Source organism: Pipistrellus kuhlii, unplaced genomic scaffold, assembly GCF_014108245.1.
Source record: "Pipistrellus kuhlii isolate mPipKuh1 unplaced genomic scaffold, mPipKuh1.p scaffold_m20_p_10, whole genome shotgun sequence".
Lineage (NCBI taxonomy): Eukaryota > Metazoa > Chordata > Mammalia > Chiroptera > Vespertilionidae > Pipistrellus > Pipistrellus kuhlii.
The window spans coordinates 13,141,931-13,162,414 of NW_023425405.1; the positions used below are offsets into that span (position 1 = coordinate 13,141,931).

Here is a 20,484-nt window from a genome sequence, read left to right on the forward strand (position 1 = left end):
CATCTCTTTCCCTAAAGCAAGGGGGAGAGGGGCGGCATCCCCCACACCCCCCAGCTCCAAAGCACCCCCCTAGGCGGCCCACGTACCTCCCGGCGGGAGGAGGGCGCAGCCAGAAGCCCCCGTGACAGGGGCGCGTTTCCCTCCGAGAACCAGGCGCCGCGTCCTCCAGAAGCAACACCGCCCCCCCTTTCCTGCGCCGCCTTATGGCGGGTGGACACCAAAGGTGGGGTAGGTGGGGTGGTGGGGTGGGGGGTGGGGGGTGGGGGGCACGAGCCAGGGCTCAGGGGGTTCGGGATGTCGGTCTACGCAGAGGGAAGAGGTGGGATCTCGAAATGGAAACAGCCTCCCTCCCTCCCCTCCTTTCCCTCCTCCCCCCCCCCCCCTGTTTACCTCAAGTTTGAATTTTATCTGCGCAACATTAGTTGGAATGCGGACATTGGGAGAAAAAAAAAAAAAAAAAAAAAAAAAAAGCTCTCCACCCGCCAGCAGCTCCGGAGGAGCAAGTGGCATCCAGGATCCTCAAAGAGGGGGGACAGTGATCGGAGCCACGCAAACATGGCGAGATGGCCCCGCATTGCCGCGAACGCCAGGACCCCCGCCTTCCTCCCGCACCCCCCCCCCCCGGCCGCGACCTGCGTGCGGCCCCCTCCCTCCCGGGGGGCAGGCGAGGGGCCCCCGGGGAGCCGCGTGCGGAGAGGAAATAACAGTCCCCGGTGGGAAGGTGGCTGCTGGACCAGGGGACCCATCCGCGCCGCCGTTCCCTCCCGGGGAGACGTCTAAACCGAGATCCAAATCCCCATCCCCGAGCCCTCCCCGCCTTCCAGAACTTACCTTGGGGCAGAGCACCCGCGGCGGCTCAGATCCCTTTCTCTTTCCTCAGAAAACGATGCGCACGTAGTATTTGCAGCGCGTCTTCTTCTAGAATTTCCCCTAGATCGTCACGGGGAGGACGGAGGCCCCGGAGACAGGTGCAGGGCGGGCCCGGCTGCGGGCAGCTGGGAGCCGCTCTCTCCGCGGTGGGCGGCGGGGTCTGCGGGCCGGGGCCGGGGATCGGGTCCCGCAGCCTCCCCGCCTGCCCCCGGCGGCGCCCCTTCCCCTCGCCCCGCTGCTGCTGCCGCTGCTGCCGCTGCGGCGGCGCGCGGCTCGGCTGCAGGGGCGGTGGCGTAGTTTCTCTTCCTCCCACCTCTCCGCACTCACTTGTTTTCGTAGCCGTGGGCTCGCCGAATGCCTCCCTCTCCACGGTGTTGTTTCATTATATCATGTCCATCATGTGACACCGGAGAGGCTTCTCTATGGAAACTTAAAGGGGCTCCCACGTGACTGCAGCAGCGGCGGCGGCGGCGGCAACAACAGCAGCGGCGGCGGCGGCGGCGGCAGGACTGGCGGCCGCGGGCTGGGCACACGCACCACCACCCACCGCCAGCCCCTCGCGGCGTCCTGGGGGGGGGGGGGGTGCGGGGGGCTCCCGGCGCTGCCCGAGCCCGGATAAGGGAGCCGCAGCATCCGGGAGCTGTGGCGTCTGTGTGCGCGAGCAGCCTAGGCTCCTGACATAGAAAAACCGAACAGAAGGAGCGTCCTTCAATCCTTCCCTACAGTCACAAAAACCCACGCTCTGTGAAAATGACATTTCGCGGCTCCCACTTTTATTTCCCCCCAAGAGCAATGGGTTCTCTCCATCAGGTGCGATTACATTTTACCAGGTCAAAAAGAAAAGCCTGATCTGTACCTCTGTGAGCTCAGCCAGCTCTTGGGTAGAACAGAAATGACAGGGCAATAATAACAGAATCGGGCATTGGATACATAATTACCATCACCACCAGCTTTAAAGCTTTCTGGAATTACATTGCTCCGTAGCTGTGAATGATGCTTTGCAGGAGAACAAAAAATGCGATGCAGGTTTCTTTTCCCCCCCGCAGCTATATTAGGGCTTTGTTGCTTACAACAGTGAAAACTTGTTTGTGTCAGGAAGTGAGGCACACGAAGATACGACCTGGAAGGTACAGACAAAACCCGAAGTGGCAGTTTCTGTATTGCTTTCTGACCACATTCTTTGAAATGGCGAGGAGCAGCTGGTCTGCTGTCAAAGGCATAGAGTGCTGGTGGGAAATAAAATGATCAGGGAATCACGTTTTTCCCTTAATCACACGTTACATGCTAGACACTAGAAATTACAGGTGTGTGTGTGTATGTGTGTGTGTGTGTGTGTGTGTGAGAGAGAGAGAGAGAGAGAGAGAGAGAAAGAAAGAAAGAGAGCGATGAACATTTTAATATTTTGAACCAAAAATTTGTCATCATTTCCAATATTTAATAACCACTATGAAAGACTTCAAGTCCAGTGATATGTGGATACTGTAACATCGGTTTTGAGTGCCTTTTATATTATTAATCACAACCCTTTTATGGACTGATGACTTAAATCCCAAATACCTGCCTTAAAATTTGTGTGGACCATGGAGATTTCATCCCGTAATTACAGTTCGTGCTTTTCCATTTATAAGGAAATCTCCCTGTTTGAATTGGCAGAATTATTAAAGACTTCACATACAACTAAGAGCAGCATCACCTTTTCTTTTGGCCTTGCCTCAATTAACTATCTCTCTCCACCTCATCAGCCATGATGAATGAGCTCGCAGACATCCCTTCTAATAATTCCACAGCATGGCCCCCAGTCTTTACCTTCTCATCCAATGCGTCATTCTTCCATCCCTCTCCTCTTTTCTTCCCTTGCCTCCCAATTCAGCCCCCATGTTGCCAGGGTACTTAGCTCAGGCCTCGCCAAATACTCCCTCCCAGGCCTCCTTCCGCTGCAGCTCCCTCCCATCCCAGTTCTCCCCCTCCTACCCCCCCCCCCCCCTCCAGCTTGGTCTCCTTTCTCAGCAACCCTACCTCCTTACCTCTCTTTGACCTCCTTTATTCTCCTTCACAGCCTGGCCTTTGACTTCTTGGCCTCTTCTTCCCCTTCTTTGCCTGCAAAGCCCTGCCCTTACTGGGGTCTCCTTCGCACCCCATCTCTCTCTGGTCCCATCCTTTCCGCCGCCAAACCCCAGCATTCCTCAACAGCTCGGCCTGGTCGCCTTTAGCCACGTTTTGGGTCGGTGGCCCTGGCCTGGGAGGAGGGTTGGGGAGGGGGGGGGGAGAAGTGCGTGTTGCAAAGTGGGGGGCAAGAACCCCCTCGGCGGTGGCCCCCGCCTCGCCCCCCTTCGCCCCTCCTGAGCCCTGCCGGGTTGCGGCGCTTCCTGGGCGGATGGTTGGGACTTGCTGCAGCAGCTGCGGTTCTGCTGTGTCATGCAAGAAGAGGGCGGCCGCGCTGGAGGGGGAGGAGGGGAGGAACCTGATCTCTCCCGTAGCTAGCGAAGGGCTGGAGGCTAGCACCGAGCTCCCCCGAGCCTCCCCGGAGCAGGGAGGGCTCCGCTACCTCGGGGGCCCTCCCCACGGGCAGATGGTAAGTGGGGCGGCGCAGGTGGTCGCCTTGGGAAGGGAACGCGTAGGGGCGTTAGGTGGGGAGGTGGGGACAACGGAAGGAGCCCAGTGTGTCCAGCTGAAAGGGACCTAGGCCATGATAAGGCTGACCAGAAAAACGCAGCAATAATGACCGTCCGAGTATAACGGCCCCGCAGTTGACTCAGGCTACAGAAGCGTTGTGCATCCCCGAACCAGGACAGGGCTAGAGGCAACCATTCAGGGTGTGAGACCCGTCCATCCGCCCTGCAGCACCAGTTCTTTACGGGAGAGCTGAGTAGTGAAAGCCAACGTGCACCATATTCCTGCAGCCCGGCTGAGCCTTAGAAGCTGACCTGTTTAAAAGTGGGAAACGGTATGGACACCTGCCCAGCCTCACTTTAGCCACGAAAATAATAATGCTCTTGGCCAGTGGCCTCCGACAAACAGCCACTGGAGCAATTAAACAATCAATAGGGAAGAACAGCTTCGTTCCTCTCACCACCCTCCTTCCAACAGAGTCATTTATCCTGCTGAGAGGAACAGAAGACCTTGCGTTTCTATTCCCTCCCTCACCATCCCCATCAGCCTCCGCCCCACACAAGCTGCCCACCCTGCTATCTATTCACGCGCTATCTGACCATGATTCTTGTTGGATGAGGGGACCGCCTTCACCCCTGCACAGTGCCACCTCCACTACCCTAGGGGATTCGCAAACAGAACTGACAGCAGTGGATGCAGGGACAGGCTGGGCACACAGGAATATTATTTTATTTTACCTGAGTGCAGTTTTCAGAGAAACCTTTTATTATTATTGTTATTATTATTAATTATTCCTTTCCATTTCCCTCCTGGAAATTTTAGAGTGTTTTCTGAAACACCTTTTATTTTTACTGTCAGTCATGTATTCAGGAAAAGTAAGGGGCGGGTGGGATTCGCAGAGAGGCTAATGACTGTCTCCCAAGCACATGCTGTTGCTAGGGAACCGGGGCTCATCCTGCTTTCCAATCACTGGCGTCCTGTGGAAGTCGCATTTCTCAGGGTGTTATTAAAATGAATGGCGTTTGGTGGAGAGTGTGCCTGCCTGTGCTGTAGCATCCTGCTTTATTATCGATGGCCCCACACCCACGTATCTTGTTTTCCTAATTTGATTTCTGTATTTGCGTCACTGCCAGGGACAGCAAGACTAGACCAGTCAGGTTCACTTCCTGTTTCTCAGAACTGGTTTATATTTGGTTTCGTAGCACTAGCTGGTAAAACATTATCAAACCCATCCTCCTGGAAAGAAATCGTGCTTTCCGTGAAAACAAATTAGCCCAATTAAAATACTAATATGCATGGAACATGTCATCATTTGAGGAATAAAGTAGACTGCCCGTTGCCATTTGAGGAATCCATTCTTGAAATGTAAAGTTTAGGAAAACCCATCATCTTTATCTCCTTTTTACCCAGAGTTTTCATTCCTTGGTATTTAGAAGTAAAACAAACTCAAGTTGAGGGTAGATTGAAGGATGATATTTCTAAAATGAAGCCCAAAAAATACACATTGAAGCTGGAGAAATCATTTAGGCCAAATAAGGCACAGAATTGGGTGGAATCCAGGCCCTAGGAGCACAGGGTTAGCACTGGGGCGCTCAGAGAGCACCGTGTGATCACAAGGCCACACTACAAATAGGAGCCCATCACTTTGTGGACTATTTGTCTTTTCCCAGTCCCCTGTGTCCCTTGCTTGTTGTCCCAGTTCCTTCCTCTCTATAACAAGGGTATCACAAAGGCAATCAGAAAGATAAGCACTATGTAAACAGTTTGGTGGGTTCTGGTGTAGATCATTTGTTAAGGTGGAAAAGGTAAGATGTATTTGGCATTGAGGAAAGGTCATGTGACTGAAAGTTAGGAAATTTGCTCCCATTTCTATAGACCAGATGACCTTGGGCGAGCCAGTCCAGGCCTTTCTTCTCTTGTCAGTTTTCTCATGGAAGCTTAACCACAGTGCTGGACTCAAATGTGTCTAAGTTTCCTTCCATTTACAAAATTCTGAGATTATATTGAATTTCAATTTTAGCTGGATTTTGCAATGTTAAATTTTGATACTGAAACTTTAATACGTATCCATAGTGACCTTGGAGGAAAGTGTAATGGGTAGTGAGTTGCTGTTGTTACATCATTTTTTAGTGTCCATTTTCAGACAATAAAATGAAATCAGTCTTACTCTCAATGTACTTACTCTGCTTGTGTAGTGATGTTGTAGAAGCAACAGAAAGGATATAAAATTGTATGGAAAGGGCATTAAGTCATGTTAGATTTAGTTAACCCAAAATACTTTGATGAACAAAACGGTGGAATGGTGAAGAAGGGTTACACAAGAAACAATCACCTGAATCCTCATGGAGCTAATATCTATTTACCTGTGTCTTAATTACTGATAGGCAAACATATACCTAGCACAGATTTTTGAAATTTTCAGATTCAAGATATTAAGAAGTAGCATGAAGAAATGTGAGACTTGTGCCAGAGAGAAAAAACCCGACTTTAAAACCCCACTCTGCCACTTGATTTATTCATTATCGAATGCCTGGTCTGTGTCAGGTACTGTGCTAGACACTAGGAATACAAAGACAAGTAAGATAGTCTGCTTCAAAGAAACTTACAGTATAATGAGGAGGCAGATAAGTACACAACTGATCACAGTGAGACAACAAGAGAGCTCAGAGGGGGACCCAACCGTGGCTGGCCATAGTTAAGGTCCCTAACCATAGAAGACGAAGAGGAGTTCTGAAAGATAAGTAGAAGTAATCCAGACAAGTGGGCTAGTTAAAGAGAAATATATTCCAGGTTTGTTTGTTGTTGTTTTTAAGTACTCTGTGTGAAGTCCTGGAGGTGAAAAGGTTACCCAGAGAGTTGGGAGAGAAGGACCGTGCCCAGGAAAGTAGTAGATTCTCAGTTAATAGATTTTGTGGATGCATGGCAGGAGTTCTGAAGGATACACCTGGAAAGATCAGTAAGGTCTTGTATGTCTTCCTGAGAAGTTTCAATTCATCCTAAGGCTGATGGAGAACCACTGATGAATTTTAAGGAGGATGTCCATTTTAGAAAGATCATTACAGTTTGGAGAATTTATTAGTGTAGCACTGTAAACAAATGGACTAGTTAGGACATTAATGTTATAGGCAGCAAATGATGGACATCTAAACTAAAGCAGCAAGAATGGGAATGGAAAGAGAAGAAGGACTCAAGACATGTCTAGGAAAATAGGATCAACTGAATTTTATTGTTGATTTTATCTGTATGATCAGAATAGAAGGAGATTTATGACTTAGGTAAATGGGAGGATAGCGGGACCCTTTGCCAAGATGAGACTTCAGGAGGAAACATAGGTTTAGGAGAGAAGGTAATAAGTTTAATTTGAAACATGTTGAGTTTGAAGTGCCTGTGGAATATCAAAGTGAAGCTTTCTATTATGTAATTGAATAGGGAAGAATAGAACTCAGGAGAGAGAGATATGCTAGAATCATCATAATGTGCTAATGAGATGGTTTATGAAAGTAGATGACATACCCAACAGAAAAGGTATAGCATGAGAAGAGGAGAGGAACTACTCTGGAACCTTATGGAAATGCCAACATTTAAAAGGTGAGAAAACAAGCATACAAAGGAAGAACATCCAGAGAGGTAGCAGGACCAGGAACAAATAGTTTCAGAAAAGCCAAGGGAGGAATTGGCAACAGTATTAAATGCTAGGGAAAGGTCAAGAAAAACGAGGACTGAAAGTCCTCAGACTTAGTAACAAGGAGGTCATTGTTGTGTTTGGCAAGAAGGAGTTTATTAGGGTAGTAACCAGATTGCAGTGGATTGGGGAGTAGAGGAGGTAGATAGAGGAAGTTCTGGATGGACTGAATGGCAAGGAGAAGGGGGAAATAAAGGTATTGGGAAGAGAGTAAAATTATGGGCTGTTAAGGCTGCATAGAAAAAAAGGAAATAATACAGCAATATCAAACTTTTTATTCTGTGAAACCCTCTCCTTCAAATTAAATCACCATCCACCAGTTGTTCAAGTTGAAAAACACATGTATATGATCCTTCTCTTTTCCTCAGTCCTCACACCCAATCCATGAGGAATTCAGTGCAACCCTACCTTCAAAAAACACTTTCACAATCTATTTCTATCTCTACTGCTACCACCCATATATAAGAACCATCTTCTGGGCTTCTGTAATAGCTTTTTAATTGGTCTACTTGCTTCGACTCCCCAGCACAGCCAGAGCTGTATAAAGCATAAGACATAAATAAGATCTTATTTCTTCTCTTTTTACAATCCCTCCATGTCTTCTGATTGCACTTGGAATAAAGTCCAGACTCCTTTACAAAACCCTATGTGGCATCCCAGACTACCGCCTCAGTCTCCTCTCCCAACACTGCCCCCGCCCCCCACTCCAACCACACTGGCCTTTTTGATACTCTTCAGCCACATTGGATTTGCTCTTGTTTTAAAGGACTCACGACAGATATTTCCTTTTTTCCTGAAATAGTCTTTTGATCATTCCATTCTCTGTTTAAATGTTACCTCCTCAAAAAGGCCTGTCCTGGCTGCCCTTACAAAAGTATCTGTCTACCTTCCCAACCATCCCATGTCTTTTTTTTTTCAGAGTAGTAAACTTTTATTACTATTTGTTTTTTTGTGTATGTTTTGTTTTGTTTTGTTTTTTACAGAGAGGAGGAGAGAGAGATAGAGAGCTAGAAAAGTCAATGAGAGAGAAACATCAACCAGCTGCCTCCTGCACACCCCCTACTGGGGATGTGCCCACAACCAATGTACATGCCCTTGACCGGAATCGAACCTGGGACCCTTCAGTCCGCAGACCAACGCTCTACCACTGAGCCAAACTGGTTTTGGAAACTTTTATTACTATTTGTTTTTATTGTTTAAACCCTAAGAGGATTTCTGGCACATATTAGGCACTTAAAAATGTTCATTGGATGTTTGTAGGAGAAAAAAAGAGGAATAATTGATTATTAGAAATTAGAGGCACCAAGCATCAGAGCCTGGTGTGGTTGAGGGATGGCCAGGGATGATGGATTACTAGGCTTTTAAGATTCCAGGAGTGGGAGAGTTACTAGCTGTGTGACATTGGGCATTCATATTCTCTGAGGTTCACATTGTGATTAATAATAATATGTAGATCACAGGGCTATTAAAAAAACTAAATAGTATAGCTATAGGTATAAGGCAGTCTTGTCAGGCTATTATCAGGAAATCAGGACTTCTGCAAAGCAATTTATAACATCTACACATGAACACTTCATATGAGCTCCCCTATAATGGAGTTAACATTTGATGATTATTTTTTATTAGGGAAAATGGCTATGTTGTGACTTTAAAAAATATTAGGATGCCTGAAAGAACCTGGATATTAGATTATCTAAAAAGAATCTAAAACACTCCTATAAATTTATAAGAAAAGCAGCTAAAACCCTGGGAGATTGGGCAAAGAGTTTGACAGATTATAGTTAAAGAAATAGAATTGATTTTTAAATATGTAAAAAAAAAAAAAAAAGCTCACCCTTTCTCATAACAACAGATATACAAATTACAATGCAAAGAGATGTGTATTTTACATATCAGGTTGGCACAAATAAAAAAGTTCAGTAGCTCCCTGGCCAGTGTTGCCAAGTGGTTAGACTGTCGGCCTACACACTGAAGAGTCATGGGTTCGATTCCCGGTCAAGAGCACATACCTGAGTTGTAGCCTTGCTTCTTGATCATGTTAGGGGCTCTGGGAATATGCAGGAGGCAACCAGTTGATGTATCTCTCTCACATCGATGTTTCCCTCCCTCCATCCCTTCTGCTCTCTCTGAAAAGCAATAGAAAAAAATTTTCTCAGGTGAGAATTAATAACAACAAAAAAGTTTAATAGCATACTTTGTTTGTAGGTGACCTTTGTCAGTAATAGTGAAACCTCTATGGAGGGCAACCGAGCAGTATTTATCAAAAATTTAAAAGTACAAGCCTTTGATCTGGCAACTCCACTTTTATATACAATATTTATCCAATAGATACATTCACACATCTATTGAAGGATGTCTATTCTAGGGTCTTCACTGACGCTTTATTTATGCTAAAGATGGAAAACAACCTACATATCCATCAGTAGAGATGTGGTTAAATAAATTATGGTACAGTTATATATACTAGGTGTGCCGATTAATAATGCAGATTTTGTAATCAAAGAAAACATGATAATTTCAAGAGAAACATTAAAAGTTCTTTATTCAAAGTAATGTCCATCAATAGCTAGACATTTATCCATCTTTCATGTAATTTGTGGATACCATCCCAATAGAACTTTTCTTGTTTTGAGGCAAACCATTCAAAGACCAAACTTTTCACTTCGTACATTTTGAAGTGTTGTTCAAAAAGTGAATTTGCCATTGAACTGAAGGAGCAAGGTCTGATGAATACAGCGGGTGGGTTAATACTTCCCAGGCAAGATCTTTTAACGTGTCTTTAACTGGTTTTGAAGTGTGTGATGATGCGTCATCATGAAGCAAACTTACTTTGCCGTGTCTTCTGGCCCATTCTGGTCATTTCACGATGAAATCGTGGTTCAAATTGATTATTTGTTATTGGTAGCAATCAGTATTAACAGTTTCACGTGGTTTTAGAAGCTCATAAATCAATCTTACACCACACCTTCCTGATTCCACCAAACACAGAGCACTGTCTTCTTTCTGAAGGGATTTAGCCTTGCAGCCCATGTTGATGGTTGACCTGGATCAACCCATGATTTTATGCATTTGGGATTCTGAAAATAAATCCATTTTTCATCATCAGTCACAAAATGATGCAAAAAAAGACTTTCTTTCAATTGTTGAAGCAACATTTTACCAATGACTTTTCAGTTTTCCATTTGTCTTTCATTCAGTTGATGTGGCACCCATTTTTCTTCCTTTGAAATCTTTCCCATTGCTTATAAAGGATCAGAAATTGTTTGCTGAGCAAAGTTTAATCTTTCTGCAAGTTGTTTTTCAGTTTGACACGCATCTTCATCCAGTAATGCTTGTAATTGATCTTCAAACTTTTTTGGTTGACCTAGACATTCTTTGTCTTTCACATTGAAATCACTATTTTTAAAGCATTTAAACCAGCTTGAGATGGAACATGTTCACCATAAGCTTCTCGAAGTATTCAGCAGCACTTTTCTTTATTTCAAAATAAAGAAATAAATACAACTTCCCTCAAATGCTCTTTTTTTTGGCACAAAATTTGACATTTTTAAGTGTAAAAATATCTATGACGTTAAATACCTTCAGAATATTTGACATATAAAGTTTTGAAGCTTGCTGTCATACTATAAAATAGCGTACACACCAAATCACATTTACATCAACCTATGTGTAACTCCATCTATCAAAAAAATCCACATTATTAACCAGTACACATAGTAAGTGAAAGTAGACAACTGTTTAAAAATTGCGAAGTGCTTTAGTGTACTGACCTGAAAAGATCTTCATGATACATTGCTACATTTTTAAAAAATGAAGAACAACACGTATTTTGCTAGCATTGTATTTCTTTTTAAAGACTATTAACCTTTTTTTTTTTTTTTTTTGAGAAACATCTGTGAGAAGAGAAAATAGAGCAGGGCAAGAGCAGATATGGGGAGACCAGGTGAGAAGGTATTTTAGCAACTCAAGTCAGAGATGATGGTTTCCTGGACTAAGGTAGTGGCATGTACAGGAAGAGAACTGATCCATGTTAAGAGTTATTATTAAAAATTTGACCATTTAAATGGAGAGGGAGGTAGTGTCAGGGTTGACTTGAGAATTCCTCCAAGATCAGATGCATGAGTACAGGTGTCAATCACCAAGATGGAGAATCCTGAGACAATAACAGAATTCCCAGGATGACTCTTCTAAGATCTGTCAGTGAAGAGCCTAAAAGAGTCATCCTTCAATACATGTGTGAATATGTCTATTGGATAAGTATATAAAAGTAGAGCCCTAACTGGTTTGGCTCAGTGGATAGAGCATTGGCCTGCAGACTGAAGGGTCCCAGGTTCGATTCTGGTCAAGGGCATGTACCTTGGTTGCAGGCACATCCCCAATAGGGGGTGTGCAGGAGGCAACTGATCCATGTTTCTCTCTCATTGATGTTTCTAGCTCTCTATCCCTCTCCCTTCCTCTCTGTAAAAAAAAATCAATAAAATATATATATTTTTAAAAAGTAGAATTGCTAAGTCAAAAGCTTTATATGTTTAAAAATGTGATACATGCTGCCAGATTGTCCCCCATAGAGGTTGTACCAACTTTCACCCTTACTGATAATGCTCACCCTCTTCCCAGCCTGGCAAATAGAAAGTGGTGATGTCTACTGCAGGCTTGTGATTCAGGCCTGAAGTCACAAGAGCTGCTAGAACTGGGTTTATAAATTTGGGAGAAGATTGCTTAATAAGGGAAGATAGAATCAAAGAATAGCAGGCTCGGGACTAAGCTCTGCTCATTTAGGGATTGGATAAAAGGAAAGAGCTGGCAATGGGGACTGAGAATCGGAAACCAGAAAAATAAAACCAGGAAATTATGGGGCCAAAGAAACCAAGAGAAGACTAAAGAGGATCATGTTTAATGTTGCCAAAATGTCCAAGAAGGTCATTATAACTTGTTTCTCTCATAAACCCTGAGTTCCTTGAGAGTTGGGATTATTTTATTTATTTTTGTATCTTTGGGGCTTGCCCTGCATCTCACACATAATAAATAATCACTAGAAATTTATTAAATTTGAAAGAGAGACAATGACACTGAGAGACAGACAGACAGAGATACAGAAAGATAGTAGAATGTACCTTTGGACCTCAAAAAATAAATAAGACATATTCCCTTGAACTTTGCTGCAAACCAAACCTGATCTCAGAAAAGCAAGGAGGTTCTGCTCCCTGATTTAATTTGGTGCCAACATATTGATTGAGCTCTCACAGGCCATATTGTGATGTTAAATGCCTCCCGAAAATATTTTGATAAGTCGCTTTCTCCTGGGTCTGGTCATTCTGAGTCATGTTTGTCTTTATTTAGGTTCTGAGTGATGACAAAAAGAGCAATTTGCTTTTTCTCATCTATCTGACTCTATCCTATCACCTTGAATCAGTTGAGGGAGCCTGAGGAATCCATTTTGGTGCCACTAGAGTTCTGTAATAACTGTAACCCCTCATCAGGATGCCCAGCCCTAGCTTCCCATCAGAGGGAAGGATGACTCTTGGCAGGAAGAGATGCATCACTTCTTAGAGAAACCACCAGCTTCTCAATCTGTCACTGCTTCTGCGGAGAGGAGCTATTAGGAGAGAATGGACAAGACACCAAAGGAGAAAAGGTTTTTCCTTTGTCCTGGGAACATGGAAACCTGCATGGCCACCGAGATGTCATGACCTTTTGGTGCAGTGTCCTTGAATTTGAAACTAAAATAATAGATGTCGTTTAAACAATATTGAACGTGTTATGACATCCTGTATTATGTAGTTAGTGCAAGGGTTAGCAAAAGTTTTCCGGAAAGGGCCAAATGGGAAGTTTCTTGGGCATTGTGGGCCATATAGTCACTGCCCCAGCTACTCAACTCTGTCACTGTAGTGTGAAAGCAGTCACAGACAAGGAGTAAACGAATGAGCATGGCTGTGCTCCAACTTCACTTTAGTTATGGGCCCTGAGACTTGCATTTCATGTACCTTTCACATGTTTGAAATATTAGTATTCTTTTGATCTTTTTTAGCTACTTAAAATTTTGAAAATTATTCTTAGCTCCCAGGCCATACAAAAATATGAGGTGGGTTGGATTTGGCCACTTCTGATTTAGCAAGCATAAAGATCATGTCACGAGAAAGATGTTCAGAATCGGGCTTGTGAAGAAAATAATCTGTTCAGATACAGGGATTGGCAAAAGTAGGTTTTCAGTTGTGAGCATGCGAAACACGGAGTTAATTAAATCATTGTAATAATCATAACTGCATTTCTTTTTCCATATGAACAACTATAACCTTACTTTTGCCCAGCCCTATAAACCTTTTTATTTTAACTTCTCAAGTTTATTTGAACATATAAACACATTTTCCCACATCTGACTTACCTGGAAATAAAGTGTATCTCCTCAGTTCAATATTCATATAACACTTTGCCCCTTCTCTCCCTGTGATGAACAAATGTGTAGGAATGTAGTACTTTTGTAGAGCAAACTGAAGAATTCTTACTACTTGACTTTATAAATACCTACACCAAGAGAGGACTTAGGAGTTTTAATAACATTAAAAAACTGCATTCAATTCCTTCAAAAAGTACTTATTAATGCTACTTCTTTAATAGTACAGTACTGAGTATTATAGAGTTAGAGGTAAAAGAGAATAAATGATGATAGGTAGATTAATAGATAAATGATAGATAGATAGATAGATAGATAGATAGATAGATAGATACCGGTAGATAGATAGATATCTAGAGGCTGATATGTACCAGGGAGAATTGTTTGGATGTAGAACAGTACAAATATAATCACTTAAGCAACAGATAGGCCGTTGAACAAAACTAAGTTTAAATCTGAGCTCTTGTGTCCCAGATGTGTGACCACATAAGCTTCAGTTTTCACTTTTTAGAATGGGGATAAAATACCTATTTTTCAATGAGGTTGTAGGGATTAAATAAGACTGTGCCTACCAGCTAGTGTGGTACCCAGTACATGTAAGTCATCAGTAAATGAAAGCTGTTGTATTATACCAACATGAAGGCATATAATGTTCAAAAGATGCATACAAGATCAAAGGCAAAGCAGAGTGACCTTGTGAGTCAAGAACTTATGAACACAACCCTGAGGACTGGTGCCTGGTAGAGAGGGTTGGGTGAAAGTAAAAGCAGAAGTGACATGGTCAGAGGAGCATACATCAGGCAGCCAGACAGTTGTCTTGCCTTTGCTATCCCTAGTAACTAGCTGCTGGATTGTCTAAGGAGCTCCCCTTACAGGTCTGGCTCTCCAACCTCCCCAATACTTATCTGCCAGTTCTAATGGAGAGAAAGTGTATCATCAGTATAAACCCCAGCATCTTGCTTCCTTCCAGCCAGGTAGCTGTGAGCCTCACACACCTGTAGCTCCCTCCTACTATGCCTCCCGCTCCTATGTTTATCCAATTCTGGGTTTCCACCTTGATCTCCACACTTCAGTCTCTGGTCATTCTGCCTTGTATGAAAGTCCCTCCTTGTAGATTTGGAACCCTGGCCTACTTCACCATGACTCTGACATCCTATTTAGCTCATCTATAACCAGTCCTCTTCCACAGAGGGTTGTACACTACTGCCCACACCCCTGTTGCAATCCCCTTAAACTATGGTACACATATGGCTTACCCTTCATACTGGTCTGTCCAGCATTGAAGACTTCCTGAACTTGACCTTGGTGTGAGATATCAAGTCTTGAACAATTCAGCTGCCTTAATCCAAGCCAGCTTCTGTATTCATGACCCCTGCCCTGGGAGTACTCCCCACACCAGTCCTGGCTCATGCTCTCAACCCTCTGGCCATGTGTTGTCAACTAGTCCCAGCAAGACTTGTGATCCTGTTATGGCAACGCCAATAATGCTTTCCCAATTCAAATGACAAAATTATTGGCACAGGGCCACAATTTAGAGGTAACGGAGAATTTTTAACATCTACAGACAAATTCATTCTGTGGGAAATGAACATCAAATAAAGTTAGCATGACTTCAATTTAAACAAATTGCTTAGCTCTGGCTGATGTGTCTCTTTGGTTGGGCCTTGTCCTATACACCACAGGGTTGGCAGTTGGGTTCCTGGTCGAGATGCATGCTTGGGTTGTGGGCTCAATCCCCGGTAGGGGGTGTGCAAGAGGCAGCTGATTGATGTTTCACTCTCACGTTGATGTTTTTCTCTTTCTCCCACTCCCTTCCTAGGAACCCTCTCTAAAAAGCAATAAAAATATTTTAAATAAATAAAAACTACCATATTTTCCGGCGTATAAAATGACTTTTGAAATGAAAAAGAGTCAACCGAAAATCGGGGGCAAAAGACAAAAATTGCACAAAAATTACCTGCAGATCTTGATGGCAAAGTAAGTCTTTTCTTTGAAGTGGGGGGTAGTCTTATACAGTGAATATAGGCCTAAACCTGTTTTAATTGTAAAATTAGGAGGTCGTCTTATACGCCGGAAAATATGGGCAATTGCTCTTTGAATAGGTACAATTCTTCTGTGCTTAATCTAACCAGCTAAAGAGAATGTGTTGGTGAGGCACAGGTGACAACTTAAAATAAATGACCAATGCATCCTTGAATTTGTAATGGCCAGAGAGGCAATTCTGTACTTTCCAAAATGACCCAAGGAAGACTTGAATAATTTAAGACAAAACATGGACATGAGACTCTGTCTGGCCAGAAACTAGGAAAGTGATCTCAAAAGGAGTAAAACGACTTAAAACTTAAATTCTTATAAAGCCAGTAATTTCCATGAAGAAAAGGGAGCATCTGGTAAAGATCAATGGACTGCTCAAGAAGTGTTCTCTTAAGTTCGTATTTTTATTTATTTTCTCCCCACCCAAGAATATGTTTACAATTATGAGAGAGAGAGAGAGAGAGAGAGAGAGAGAGAGAGAGAGAGAGAGAGAGAGAGAGAGACATGTATTGATTGCCTTCATTAAGTTCTCCAACTGGGGATCAATACGGCAACCTAGGTATGTGCCCTGACTGGGAATTGGACATGCCACCTTTTTGGTGTATGGGACAATGCTCTAACAGAGTCACATGGCCAGGGCCAAGCTTGAATTTTTAAAGGATATGTACAAAAGGTAGCAGCTAGGATACAAAACAAATCTCAAAAGAAGGGCTCAAATTTGTGAAAATAATGCCAGAGGGCTAACATCCAGAAACAGCTAGAATCTATGGAAAGTACTGAAGATAATTCAAGGGTTTTTGTGTGTTAGTTAGTTTTTGCTTATGAGTATAGTAAGAATATTATGAAGTGCTATTGAATTGGGCATAGTTAATGTTAATTATTAACTGAAAACCAGAACTATTCCATTATAGCATTTTCTAGATTCAAAGGAACAAGCTTTTCCCCTCGTATTTTTTATAGTTTTAAAATCAGAAAATATATTTTTATTGATTTCAGAGCAGAAGGGAGAGGGAGAGAGAGATAGAAACATCAGTGAGGAGAGAGAATCATTGATCTGCTTCCTCCTGCACTCCCCCTACTGGGGATCGAGTCCACAACCTGGACAGGTGCCCTTGACTGGAATTGAACCAGGGACCCTTCAGTCCAAAGGCCAACGCTCTATCCATTTAGACACACTGGCCCAGGCAAGAACATATCTTCAATAGATATGCTTGATATCTATTGGTAGTATTTGTGGGGAGGAAGGCTCTAATACTAGTAATTAAATGGTGGTGCATTATATAATAACTAGAGGCCCAGAGCATGAATTCGTGCATGAGTGGGGTCCTGCCAGCCCGGGCCAGCTGGGGAGAGGGGCCTCAAGTGATTGGTGGGCCAGCCTCGCCCCTGGCCAAACTCTGGTGGAACTTGGTCGTGGAGACAATTTGCATATTACCCTTTCATTATGTAGGATTGGTCTTTGAATAGAGGATATATGGAATTCTTTTTAATTGGCTCTTCTAGGTGCCACCAAAGGTAAGAAAGAGTCAGACAGGAATTTGGAGGCCACAGAAGTGTGATGCCATGGAGGGAGTAGAAAAGGGTGGCTGAGCACTACTGAAGAATGGAAGAGTTGCAAATGCTAGAGAGAGGACTGAAACAGAAAATGAATACTGTGTCAAAACCTCTATGAAGGGCTCAAAAGGAGACCATTGCTGACTTACAGAAGCCAAGTCACTGTCACAGAAGGCATAGGGAAGGTGTTTTAGTCAGTTTGAGTTGCCATAACAAATACCATAGACTGGGTGACTTAAACAAAAATGTTTATTTCTCATAGTTCTGGAGGCTGGGAAGTTCACCACCAAGGTGCTAGCAGATTCAGTTGTCTGCTGAGAGCCCACTTCCTGATTTGCAGAGAAGGACCTTCTTGCTGTATCCATACATGAAGACAGAGATTGTGCCTTCTTATAAGAATACTAATCCCATTCATGGGGGCTCACCTAATTAACTCCCCAAAACCCCACCTCCAAATATCATCGAATTGGGATTAGAGTTCAACAATATGAAGGGAGGGCACAAATGCTCCATGAATAGCAGATAGAGAGAGGGGATATGTGTTGAAAACACCAGGCATGCTCAAGATGCAGGGAAGGATAAAATAACTGCTACGAAGATACTCAGGAACAATATTTAAGAGGTGGTCGGTGGATAATGGCGTGGGTGAGGCAGAGCATTTTGAACCTGATTAACATGTATTATGTGGCTATTACTGTGCCTTGCCTCTTCTGAATCACTGCTGTGATTGACTTAAAGCCCCAGTGCTCTAGGGTCCACCTTAGTTACGTAGTTCCAGTTGATCTAGGGAGAGCTCCTCTGAGAATATCTTTAAATCAAAATATGGGTCTGGGGTCACAAACCAGAAAAAAAATTTGCCAAGTGACAAAGTGATAAGTAAGATCCTGAGTTTAAAAAAAAAAAAAAAAAAAAAAAGACAATGGTCCAAATAAGTAACCAGAGAACGAAGTAGCCAAAAGATAAAGACTTTACCAGAATAAATTGAGGGGAGAGTAGAAGTGTGGTCTAAGCCTACTGGCTCTCTGAAACCTATGTTAGAGAAGACATTTAGCCCTGGCTGGTTGCTCTGTTGGTTGGAATATCATTTCATACACCAGAAGGTTGCCGGTTTGATCCCTAGTCAGAACACATAAGGAAGGCAACCTGATAGATATTTCTCTCTCCACATCAATGTTTCTCTGTCTCCCTTCCTCTCTCTCTAAAATCAATGAAAACATATTCTCAGAGAAGGGTAAAAGAGGAATTTAGAGAACCCAAAGATCAGTAGGCCATGAGAAAAATGTTCCAACCGCATCTGATTAGACTAGTAGAAACTGGTGTACCCAGGTAGCCCTATGTAGCTTGAATATAATATAAAGAGGGGAGTACCTAGGGTGGGACTATATCTTCTCATGATTTTTAACTCTACTTTCTACCATGTTAATAATGGTAATATAAATGAGTTTTCAAATGGCTGAGTATTTGTCATTTCCTATTAAAAACAATTTTCTTGATATTTAAAGATATAGCCCTTACCTTAGTTGTATTCTCATATATATCTTCTTTCCCAGTAGTCATGTAGCTCTGGGAAAGCACACTCCTTCTTTATCTCAGAAGGTAGGGCATGTGGTCCAGGCTAAGCCAAATCAGTGACTCAGTACAACAAACAAAATTAAAAGCTAAATGAGATGTTCTAAATCATAAAAATATATATGTAATAGTGTCCTTAATATATAAAGAGCACTTAAAAACTTTTAAGAAAAAGACAACATCTCAAAAGAAGAATGGGTAAAAGAACATGAAAAGGCATAAAGAGAAAGGGATTCGATTAAAATGAAAAAGGTCTTGCCGAAACCGGTTTGGCTCAATGGATAGAGCGTCGGCTTGGGGACTGAAAGGTCCCGGGTTCGATTCCGGTCAAGGGCATGTACCTTGGTTGTGGGCATATCCCCAGTAGGGGGTGTGCAAGAGGCAGCTGATCAATGACTCTCTTTCATTGATGTTTCTAACTCTCTATCTCTCTCCCTTCCTTTCTGTACAAAATCAATAAAATATATTTTTAAAAAATGAAAAAGGTCTAGTCTTTACTATTAATTAAATAAATTCAAATTAAAATAAAACCAAAACTTTCTGTGCCTAGCAAATTATCAAGAAATTTAAAATGATATCTTGCATGGATAAAGATGCTAGGAGTAAGCACCCTCATATAATCTTGGCATTTAAATTGGTCATGTATTCTGGAGAGCAATTGGCATTGTATATAAAAAAAACTTAACATGTGCAAACTATTTAACTCAGTAACTTCATCTTCAGACTTTATCTTAAGGAAACAAATCAGAATCGCTCACAAAATGTAATATAAAAGAATACTTAGTGTACTATTCTTTACAATATTGAACACTTGGATAGCCTAAGTGTTCAAAGTGAAGTATTACATAAATTATAATGAATACCGAAGATGAAATTTATTCATCCAATAAAAAGCAGATTATGGGAAAGTGTCCTGACATCAGAAAATGTTGGTCATTTATTATTAAATATATTTGCTCAGAGAGAAGACTGGACAGTTACACAGATAAACACTAATAATGATGATATCTTAGTAGTGGCATTATAATTCATGTTCTTCTTGGTGAGTTCTGAATATTTTAAATCTAGTCAATAAACAAATATTGCTCTTTTAGTCAGGATAAAATAAGAAATTTAAGCCAAAAAGGGAGCCCAGGGTGAATAAGGAGGGAGAAGAGAGACTTCTCATTTTTTAACGAGTTTCAAACCTTCTGATGCATATAAACTTACATCCTGTTACACAAAAAGGGTTTCTAGATATTATCAGAGACATGCTATGAGGAAAAGTATCATATGGCTGGGATTAGACAGATATACCAATTATTGGAAAAGGAAAAGGTGGGCTCCAGAACCCACACTGACAAGTTTCATTTACTTAGGAAAACCAAGTTCGTATCAACAGGAGGCAGCATGGGTTCACATAAATCCTTCCAAACTTCACTCTTCTTCCTGGTCCCCCATATGCCTTACAGCATGTGGTCTTCATCCCAGACCTCTGAGTATTATTATTTTTATTCCCTTTACACTAAAGCTGAGCGGAGGCCAGAGATGTAAAGTGATGTGCCCAAGATCCTGTAGCTAGATTGAAAGATTACGGACATATTGCTCAAGCCTGACATTGGACAGAGGTTTTCATGGGATCCTTGTATGTAATACAGTGGAACATGGAACAGGGTATTATACAGAACTTTTAGTAGATGAAATTATTATATCCAAAAGTGTGGATTGCAAGAGCATTGCTTACCTGGAGGTTTCTAGTAGTGACAATACCTTCTCACCTATTGAGGACTCACGA

At 42.7% G+C, this 20,484-nt stretch overlaps 1 protein-coding gene and 1 long non-coding RNA gene across 5 annotated transcripts in view; one reads left to right on the forward strand and one right to left on the reverse strand.

Annotated features, from left to right (window-relative positions):
* LOC118712931 overlaps window positions 1–3,191 on the reverse strand; it is a 62,790-nt gene extending 59,599 nt beyond the window's left edge. For both annotated transcript variants that reach the window (XR_004986181.2, XR_006740725.1), the window contains exons 1-2: window positions 2,895–3,191; window positions 832–1,990 (exon numbers count right to left, since the gene is read on the reverse strand). This is a non-coding gene — a long non-coding RNA (uncharacterized LOC118712931). The remainder of the gene's footprint in view (window positions 1–831; window positions 1,991–2,894) is intronic.
* Window positions 3,192–3,324: 133 nt separating this feature from the next.
* MKLN1 (muskelin 1) overlaps window positions 3,325–20,484 on the forward strand; it is a 303,397-nt gene continuing 286,237 nt past the window's right edge. For 2 of the 3 annotated variants that reach the window (XM_045576809.1, XM_036427159.2), the window contains exon 1: window positions 3,330–3,442. The gene's annotated coding sequence lies outside the window, so the exon portion shown is untranslated. Of the gene's footprint in view, window positions 3,443–20,484 lie in introns of all 3 variants that reach the window. The other variant, XM_045576813.1, reaches the window with a different exon arrangement.